General features: G+C 40.4%; 1 long non-coding RNA gene across 1 annotated transcript; it reads left to right on the top strand.

Moving 5' to 3' along the window:
• The first annotated feature begins 1,237 nt into the window (after positions 1-1,237).
• On the top strand, positions 1,238-1,680 carry LOC149933401 (uncharacterized). Its single transcript, XR_016472808.1, has 3 exons — positions 1,238-1,317; positions 1,377-1,486; positions 1,553-1,680. It is a non-coding gene; the product is annotated as an uncharacterized LOC149933401 (long non-coding RNA).
• The last annotated feature ends 8,270 nt before the right edge of the window (positions 1,681-9,950 follow it).

Genomic DNA, 9,950 nt, shown 5'->3' with positions numbered 1-9,950 from the left:
GTAAGTGTCCTTGCACTTGCAGGAAAGTTTTGCGAAGCGGTAGCGACGTACTGGTCGCTGGAGGAGGAAAAAACGCAGACCACAAACATGCACCTCCAGTCAAGGCTATCAGGGATATTGAGTTCAGAGAACGATGCAGAAAAGATGCGGCCGCCAACAACAACCGAGGGCTCAGGGAGCTTTTTGACGAAGCCCGTCTGCGTTTCGATGTCCGGGATACGGCTTTCTACAGCGTGAGATCCACAATGTCTAGAGCCAGAGTTTTCCTCCATTTCCAGGCACAGTCCGCGAGCTCGCCGACGCTCTGGCTATCGAACCTGGCTTTCGTTTCAGCGTGGACACAAGAAATAATCCTTTTTTCAGAGCTTTTCTTCTAGGTTCTAACAGTCTCGTCTTCGTTTCGCACTTCATGACTACGAAGGTGAACGCCATGAAGTCCATTTTCGTTGACGGAACGTTTTCTGTGCCAGCTCTTTTCAAGCAACTGGTTACCGTTCACTTTCAAGCCGGCGAATATGCGTTCCCACTTGTCTTTGCCTATGATGAACTGTTCAACTGGATTTAACTGGAATTTCCACAACTGCAGCCGGAGGAAGCTATGACGGATTTCGAGATGGGACTACAAGAGAGCTTGTCCAATAATTTCCCACAAAGCTCGTATATCTGGATGCTGGTTCCATTTTGCGCAGATATTTGAATAATTTATTTCTAGCTATAACTTATGACGATATAATTGTTGAAGATGATTGTAAAATATTCTGAATTTACGTTCTTATTCGCCATACCGCCGAAGATAAAGATTATATATTTAAATTTTTCGCTAATAAGTAACGATCTTTGATCACCGCCAACCTTTAGAATTCACAAAGCTTTCCGGGCGCGTTGCAGTGTTTATTTTAGAATGAATTTAAATAAATTCATGATTTTAGTTATAAATTAAATCGTCGTCTGATAATTTCAGTTTTGGTACAAATAGGCAATTTACCGCAAAATGCAGAAGAGACCAGCACTCTTGGCAATGTATGAAGAAAGAGATCAGGATCGTCAAGATGCTCGCGGTATCATGAAACTCATGATGATATTGCCACTTCTTAAAGCTGACGACAAAGTTTTTATTTATCGCAGTATTCAAACGTCGAAACTGGAAGTTTGAACGCTTTAGCTGATTATATTCAGCAATATTGGTTGGACGTAGTTGGTGCCGAGAGAGTCTCTGTCTACGGTCACACCAAAAGAACGAACAACGACATAGAGTAGTTTAACTCTCAGTTAATCGAAGTCTGCCAACCAAACATCCAAATATTTACCTGTACCTTGGTAGGTAGAGAAGCGATTTTTTACCCTTTTTTTTTTATAATTATTAAAGTTCTTTTTAGACAAACTGAGAATGGTAGAAGATAGGGAACAAAGGGACTATCCTTTGGGGCTAGAACAGGACGAAGTCATTCGTTGTGGGCATAACAAAAAAATATCTCCATAACAACAAGTTAGTTGCTTTCATCTATATTTTTAAGTAATTTATTTCTCACTAATTCAATTGTTATTTTTTTAGAGCAATTATGAGATTATCTTAACGTTATGGTAATGGAAATTTAACTATCGGAGATTTTATGGATGGAGTCAAACACAGGATAGAGCCTGGGCAACATTTTGTGATTCCTGACCCAGACGTACCTCAAGAAAATGGTACGCAGATATACTTAGATGTATTTGGCCGATAATAAATACTGTTTGAATTATTTCTAGATGACGCAGCACCAAATATTTTCTTCGCTCTTCCAGCGCAGGTTCCGGTTCCTGTTCCCGCTCAGATTCTAGCTGGACCAGCTCTCGCCACAGACGCCCAAGCCGCAAACATCCAGGACGACGACGACGAAGAAGATTTTCAAATTCCCGCAGACGATTATGGACAGTATTTTCCGGCACCGATCCTCCCTCCTTTGAATTATGCTCCCGTTCAAGAAGTTCAAGTAGAAGCCGCTGCCAATCTTCAAGTTTTGACCCGCATCGTTTGTTGGGCCGTCCCACGAAGTCGCATGGCCATGCCATGCCGTCATTTCTGCTGTTGTCAAGAATGCGCCGAGGAACTTGCGGATCAAGTTGCGCGACGAGAAGACCCTCTATCTCTTCGTTGTCCAGTCTGCGGTCAAATCATGGAAGAATTTCAAATTCTTTTTACCTAAGGTTGGTTATCGAATTTAACGCATTTTTCTTGCATATCGGAAATTTTCGGTAATTAATGTCAAATGTTTCAGATGAATCCGCCTCAACCAATTCATGTTCTAGTATTATGAAAAGAGCTTTTCTTTTAAGATTTTTATAGACAAATAATTTTTAAATATGGATAATTGTTTTTTTTTTAAATATTGTTTTTAAAAAATCTCGCGCTATTATAACGTTTTCAATATTATGTTCATTCCAAAAACCTTTTTAAAAATTGTTTTCCTAACTAGTCAATGTAAATATATAGACTTCATATTTAATATTTTTTAATTTATATCTAAATTTGGCTTGTATGTAATAAATTATCTTTTGCATTTTACTCAATCTTTTGATTTTCTGTTATCGGTATAAACAAATTTCCTTTAAAGAGGGATGTGCAAATACCTTTTTTTATAGGGACCATATCTAATATTTGAAAAGTCAAATAATTTGGTCAAATAGTATTTGGTTTAAAATAATTGATCAAATACTGTATGGTATCCAAATATTTAATACTATATCAAATAATTTGTTTATTTGGTTCTCAAAGTGTCTAATAATTTTCAAACCAAATATGCATATTATTTAATTATTGAAATTAAGCCAAAAAATTAAGGGACAATTTATTTTTATATAGATATTTGAAGAGGTAGAGACTTCTTCAAAATTGGAAGCCCTTGGTATTCCGTCGCGGTCCTGACTATTCTAAAAATGCATCTCATTACGGTCATCAGTCATTGTTTAAATGTTCAATGTCAATAGGTTTTGGTCACTGGGACAATGTCTGAGGTCTACAACAAGTTTAAGTTTCAATTAGTAAAATAACTTAACCTCCATTTCATTTATATATGAAAAATAAGTCAAGTACTCAATGAGTCTTTCTTAATAATCATTAATCAAGTTGAAAGTTTAATCCAAGTCTTAATCTTGAACTTTTCTAATTAAATTAAGTCTCAAACTATTTAAATAAAAGCATTTAAACCGGCATTATTAATAGTGGTTTAACATAAATAATTTTAAATAATAATGAATCTAACTAAAACTAGTTAAAAAAACATATACTGTTTATTGCAAACGAAACCTATGCCGTGTCGCCGTCTGGTTGAAAGCAAATATATAATTAGGATGTGTTCGGTTGTACACATCGTAATTTTGTATAGTACATGTACCTATATTCGTTTTCAAATGTTTATATAGCGCACGCGCGCGTGAAAGTGAGTTTTTGGTTGCTGTTAAAAAAGGTGTTATTTTGCGCGTGTAAAAATAAATTAACGGCCAGTTCTGTTTTGAAATAAGAGGAAAAAGGTTTACCGGTTTTTATGTCGGAAAAGTTCGCGTCTTTTATTTCGCTGTTCACGACATTTTTTGGTCCGTCGAGCCGGATACATTCGTCAACTTGATTATGTTCCTCAACTAATCATCGAATCGGCTATCTTTCCGTGAGAGACAGTGAAAATTAGCGTGGATTCTCCGTTGGAAACCGTTTAAACCATCGATCATATCCCGATCGTAAACGAATCAACATAAGTCATCATGGATGTTCTGGTGAGAAGAAGAGCAGCTATCAAGGGACAGATCACCAGGATTGAAAATGCGGTGGGTCAAACAGCAACGAATCTATCTGACGTTGGCTTGAAGCTGTATGTAGACAAGGTGGAAAAACTATCGAAAGACTTGGATGAGGTTCACGATGCCGTAGTTGCAAATATCGATCCCGACGACGACGACTTCGCGGATCACGAAGATGAATACAACCCTCTAGTCGCTCGACTCGAAGATCTGACAATCCTACTCGTCACTGAATCAAATGAAAGAGCAGCAAACATTCCAGTGAGACAAGTCAGACCAGCTAGTGATGTACGTTTACCTAAGCTGGAACTTCCATCATTCAGCGGTGGTTACGTCGATTGGCTTCCATTTCATGATCTCTTCACGGCCACCGTACACAACAACGAATCGCTCACCGGAGCTCAGAAGTTTCAGTATTTGAAGTCATCGTTACGAAACGAAGCAGCGCTCCTAGTTCAATCTATTCCGGTAACTGACGCTAATTATCTGGAAGCTTGGGATATCTTAAACAATCGGTTCAACAATACCCGGGAAATCATCGATGCACACGTAAAACGTCTCTTCAGTCAAACTAACGTCATCCAAGAATCTTCATCCGCTTTACGAACGCTCATCGATACCACCGCCGAATGCATAAGGGCGCTCAAGGTTCTCAAAGAACCAGTACAACATTGGGACTCCATACTACTTCATCTTGTAAAGGAAAAACTGGATTCAGAATCTCGCCGACAATGGGAACTTTCCCTGAGGGGGACCGAAAGACCAACTTTCGAGGATCTCGTTACATTTCTTGAACAACGGGCCAGAGCCTTAGCAGCAGCTCCGCCTACAACTACTGCAATCAAGTCGAAGCCTCCATTACATCAGAGACCGAGTACAAAGGCTCATCATGGTGCTCTGAGCGAGACGTGTCACTTTTGCAACGAAACACACTCTGTATACAAATGTACCAATTTTCTGAATGCATCTTCGGACGAGCGTTGGAACATGGTCAAGAGGAGTGCCATGTGTTTCAATTGCTTACGAACCGGTCATCAAAGCAATGACTGCAAATCTGGTCATTGTAGGAAATGCAACGCACGACATAACACACTTCTACATCAAGAGAAGGAATTAACGAAGACGAAGGCAACCTCCGGTGTAGTTTCATGCCCATCTCGTGAAATAATTGGATCAACCCAAGTTATCTTGGCAACCGCAATGGTCCAAGTCAAGGGACTTGACGAGCAACTTTATCCAGCCCGAGCGCTTCTGGACTCGGGTTCTCAAGCCAGTTTCATCACGGAACAATTCACGAGGAAACTAAGATTGAAGCAAACACGTTTCAACGTCTCAGTTGACGGAATTGGAGCAACCGGAATGAACACCTCTCAAGGCAATGTCATGGTGAATATTCAGTCAAATATCATTAACACGTCGGAGGTCATCGTCGAGGCAATCGTCCTGAAAAAGGTCACGGATTATTTACCTAACAGTCCGTTCGATCCTGGAAATTGTCTACACTTGAAAGGCTTAACACTTGCTGATCCAACTTTTCATAGCCCTGGACAAGTGGATATTTTACTAGGTGCTGACGTGTATCTAGAGCTCTTACAAGATGGCATTTGCAAGGGGAAAGAAGGTCTTCCAGGTGCCTTTAATACTCTTTTCGGATGGGCAGTTTCCGGTCCATTGCTGATGTCCGGAAGAAGTTCGAAAATAAAGGTCCACCATTGTACATTGGAAGCAGATTTGAAACATCTTTGGGAGCTAGAAGACATCCAGCCTCGAAGAATACTATCTCCAACAGAAATTCAATGTGAAAAGAACTTTGAAGAATCACATACACGTGACTCTACAGGAAGATTCACTGTACGATTACCAAAGATAAACGATGCACCAAAACTTGGAGATTCTAAACAAATGGCAATCCGTCGATTCTCTCACTTAGAACGACGTCTACGTGTTAACCCGAATCTCTATGAGGAGTACCGCAAGTTCATGGGGGAATACATTGCCCTTGGACATATGGAACTCATTCCCTCGAATGAAATAAAAATCGAAACCAATCCATCTTACTACGTGCCTCATCATGCGGTATTCAAAGAAGACAGTACCACCACGAGAGTTCGTGTGGTGTTCGACGCCTCTGCCAAATCTACAACTGGAGTTTCCCTAAACGATCATCTGCTAGTGGGGCCAAAACTTCAAGATGATTTGGTCAACCTCCTTATTCGCTTTCGTCAACATCGCATTGTAATGAAAGCAGACCTTGCCAAAATGTTTCGTCAAATTAGAGTACATCCAGACGACTCCGATCTTCAAAGAATTGTTTGGCGAAACAACTCACACGAACCCTTGCTCGAATACCGTTTGCTAACGGTTACATATGGAACCGCATCAGCGCCATACCTAGCAACTAAAGTCTTGAAGCAACTCGGCCATGACGTGAAAGAGACACTTCCGTTGGCATCTTCGGCTTTACAAAATGACTTCTACATGGACGATCTAATGACAGGAGACGAATCGATTGAGAACGTTTTAAGACTTCAGTCAGAAATCATTCAAGCTACATCTCAAGCAGGATTTGAAATAAGGAAATGGGCGTCGAATGAAGCTGCATTATTGGATACACTACCAGCCAACATGAAGGATTTACAAAAGCCACTATACATCGAGAACGACGAATCAGTCAAGACTCTCGGCCTATATTGGACTCCTTCGGCTGATAATTTCTCGTTTATGGTTACTTCTCCAGCGTCAAGAAGTTCAATCACTAAACGTACGATTCTTTCGGATACAGCAAGGATATTCGATCCTCTGGGACTGTTGGCACCAGTAACCGTTCGAGCGAAACTGATGTTACAGGAAATGTGGCAGCTAAAATTGAATTGGGATGAGCAACTTCCCCAACCACTTGAAGCTAAATGGAGGTCGTTTCGAACCGATTTACCAGAAATTGAAAACATTACGGTTCAACGGCACATTTCGCAAGCTAATGCTACAGACATTAGCCTGCATGGATTTTGTGACGCATCGGAGAAAGCGTACGCAGCTGCCGTATACCTGAAGACGGTGAATAACAACGCACAAATCAAAATACAACTGATCGCTGCGAAAACAAGAGTCGCTCCGCTCAAACAAATCACACTTCCGAGACTGGAATTATCTGGTGCATTACTTTTGGCTTCTCTGATTCAACTGATCAGGGAGTCATTGAGATTGGATATAGCTGATGTTCATTGCTGGTCGGACTCAACAATCGTCCTAGCTTGGTTGAAAGCTCCACCGCAACGTTGGAAAACGTTCGTAGCCAATCGAGTGTCAGAAATCCACGAGAAACTACCGAGATCGCAATGGCATCACATTTCAGGAGACAGCAACCCTGCAGATTGCGCTTCTCGAGGAATATCCGCTAGCGAACTGGGAAATCATGGTCTCTGGTGGCATGGACCGCAGTGCCTTATTTTCGCCGCAACAACGCAAGAACTACATGAACTCTCAGAGCCAAATGAATGTTTATCCGAGGAAAGACGAATTATTTCTTTAGTAACACATCATCAAATGGATTTCACGCTCCTTTCCAAATTTTCAGCGCTTAAAAAACTCATTCATATCACCGCCTACATTCTACGTTTTGTCTTCAATTCGCGAAATGCGACAGAATTGAGGATTACTGGACCTTTATCGAAGGAAGAGAACGAACAGGCGCTATCCCATTGGATTCGGGTCGTCCAAAGCAACAGTTTTAACGAAGAGATAGCTTGCCTTAAACAAAACAAGGAATTACCACGGAAAAGTAAAATCCTTTCGATGCGTCCGTACATCGATCAAGATGGGATTCTTAGAGTTGGTGGCAGACTTTGCCACTCCAACTTACCATACGAACAAAGGCATCCGGCATTGTTACCGAGACAGAGCAAATTAACAGAACTTCTAATACAACACGAGCACGAGAAACATTTTCACGGAGGTGCTCAACTACTAACTTCTGTCTTACAGAAACGTTATTGGATCGTCGGTCTTCGTGATGCCATACGTTTCCATATCAGAAGATGTGTTTCATGTGTACGACAGCAGGCAGTCACTGTAAAGCAACTTATGGGCGATTTACCACCAGCGAGAGTAAATCCTGCTCGGCCATTTTTGAAGTGTGGAGTCGACTACGCAGGACCATTTACCCTTAAACTAATGAAGGGACGAAGTCACTTCAGGTTTAAGGGATACATTGCCGTCTTCGCTTGCTTTACCACAAGATCAATTCATCTTGAACTTGTCAGTGACATGACCACCGAAGCATTTCTGGCAGCATTGAAACGCTTTGTTGCTCGACGAGGAAAATGCGCCGACATTTACAGCGACTGTGGAACCAACTTTACAGGAGCCGATCGAGAGATGAAAACATTCATCAAAGTCATAGTCTCTACAAACAACAACGATCAAGTATCACGATGGCTCGCAGACGAAGGAATTAATTGGCACTTCAACCCGCCTGCAGCGCCACATTTTGGAGGCCTCTGGGAAGCCGGGGTGAAGTCCGTCAAGTATCATCTGAAACGAGTTCTTGGCACCATGGTTCTAAACTTTGAAGAAATGCAAACGCTTCTTTGCCAAATCGAAGCTTGCTTAAATTCACGTCCTTTAACGGCGTTAAGCTCGGATCCAAACGACTTCAATGCGTTGACACCTGGACATTTCCTAATCGGAGATGCACTCACCGCAATACCCGAACCCGATCTCACTTCTGAAAACGTCAACCGCCTGTCACGTTGGCAATTGGGCCAACAAGTACTGCAGCACTTTTGGAACCGTTGGCGAAATGAATTCCTCTCTCGCCTTCTACAACGTCCAAAGTGGACTACACCAAAACCGAATCTACGAGTCGGCGACTTGGTCTTGCTCAAAGATGAAGATTTACCTTCAACCAAGTGGAGAATGGCAAGAATCACTGAACTTCATCCAGGACAAGACAATCAAGTTCGCGTCGTAACTGTCAGAACCTCTGACAAATCACTGAAAAGACCCGTAGTTAAATTATGCCAGTTACCACTAGACTGATTTTAATTGTATTCAAACTGTTTACTAAGGGTTATTTATGTATGCAAATGTAACTTTTCGGACTTTTACTATCTCATTTGAAATTCGTTATTTCAAGGCGGGCGGAATGTTCGGTTGTACACATCGTAATTTTGTATAGTACATGTACCTATATTCGTTTTCAAATGTTTATATAGCGCACGCGCGCGTGAAAGTGAGTTTTTGGTTGCTGTTAAAAAAGGTGTTATTTTGCGCGTGTAAAAATAAATTAACGGCCAGTTCTGTTTTGAAATAAGAGGAAAAAGGTTTACCGGTTTTTATGTCGGAAAAGTTCGCGTCTTTTATTTCGCTGTTCACGACAGGATGCTTTCCGAATAATTTAACTCAAGTTTAAAAATTTTGGTAATCACACTCTTTTGGTTTAAATAAAAAGTTAATTACCAATTTAAAAAAGCACACACATATTTCGATTAAAATTTTATCAGAAATTAACGTGTTTCAATAATATTTTTTTTTTAAATTCTATATAAAATTTTCGTTGCTATAGAGAATAGGTTGATTTCCTAATACTATAGAAGAAATCTTACTATCAAAGTGCTACTATACTTCAGTCGATCTTATGAACCAAATGGCATGTTCATAAGATCGACTATATTAAATATAAGCCTTACCTAGTACAGTTGTCAAAGGCTAATAAGCCCTTCTATTTTCTATGGCTTAACTATCAGGTGACATTAATTTGACTTCAAAAAGTCGATCTTATGAACATCAGCAGTCGATCTTATGAAAGTCGATCTTATGGTTAGGGTAGGAGATTTGACCTTATGGACTGCCCATGATAGTGTCCATAAGGTCGACAGTCGACCTTATGAGCAAGTTCAGTCGATCTTATGAACAACATGGTGGTTTATTAGATCGACAGTCAATCTTATGGCATGTTCATAAGATCGACTATATTAAATATAAGCCTTACCTAGTACAGTTGTCAAAGGCTAATAAGCCCTTCTATTTTCTATGACATTGATTTGACTTCAAAAAGTCGACCTTGTGAGCAGTTGATCTTATGAACATCAACAGTCGATCTTATGAGATTTTCCCGTTATAACGAATTAAGCATTGAATTTAAATATTTCTAATTAGTTTTAGCCCTTGAAGAGCTCGCT

Source organism: Leiobunum rupestre, chromosome 8 (genome assembly GCF_980474605.1).
Source record: "Leiobunum rupestre chromosome 8, qqLeiRupe1.1.hap1, whole genome shotgun sequence".
NCBI classification, from domain to species: domain Eukaryota; kingdom Metazoa; phylum Arthropoda; class Arachnida; order Opiliones; family Sclerosomatidae; genus Leiobunum; species Leiobunum rupestre.
The sequence above is the reverse complement of the archived record's forward strand: the minus strand, read 5'-3'. Positions and strand labels throughout refer to the sequence as shown.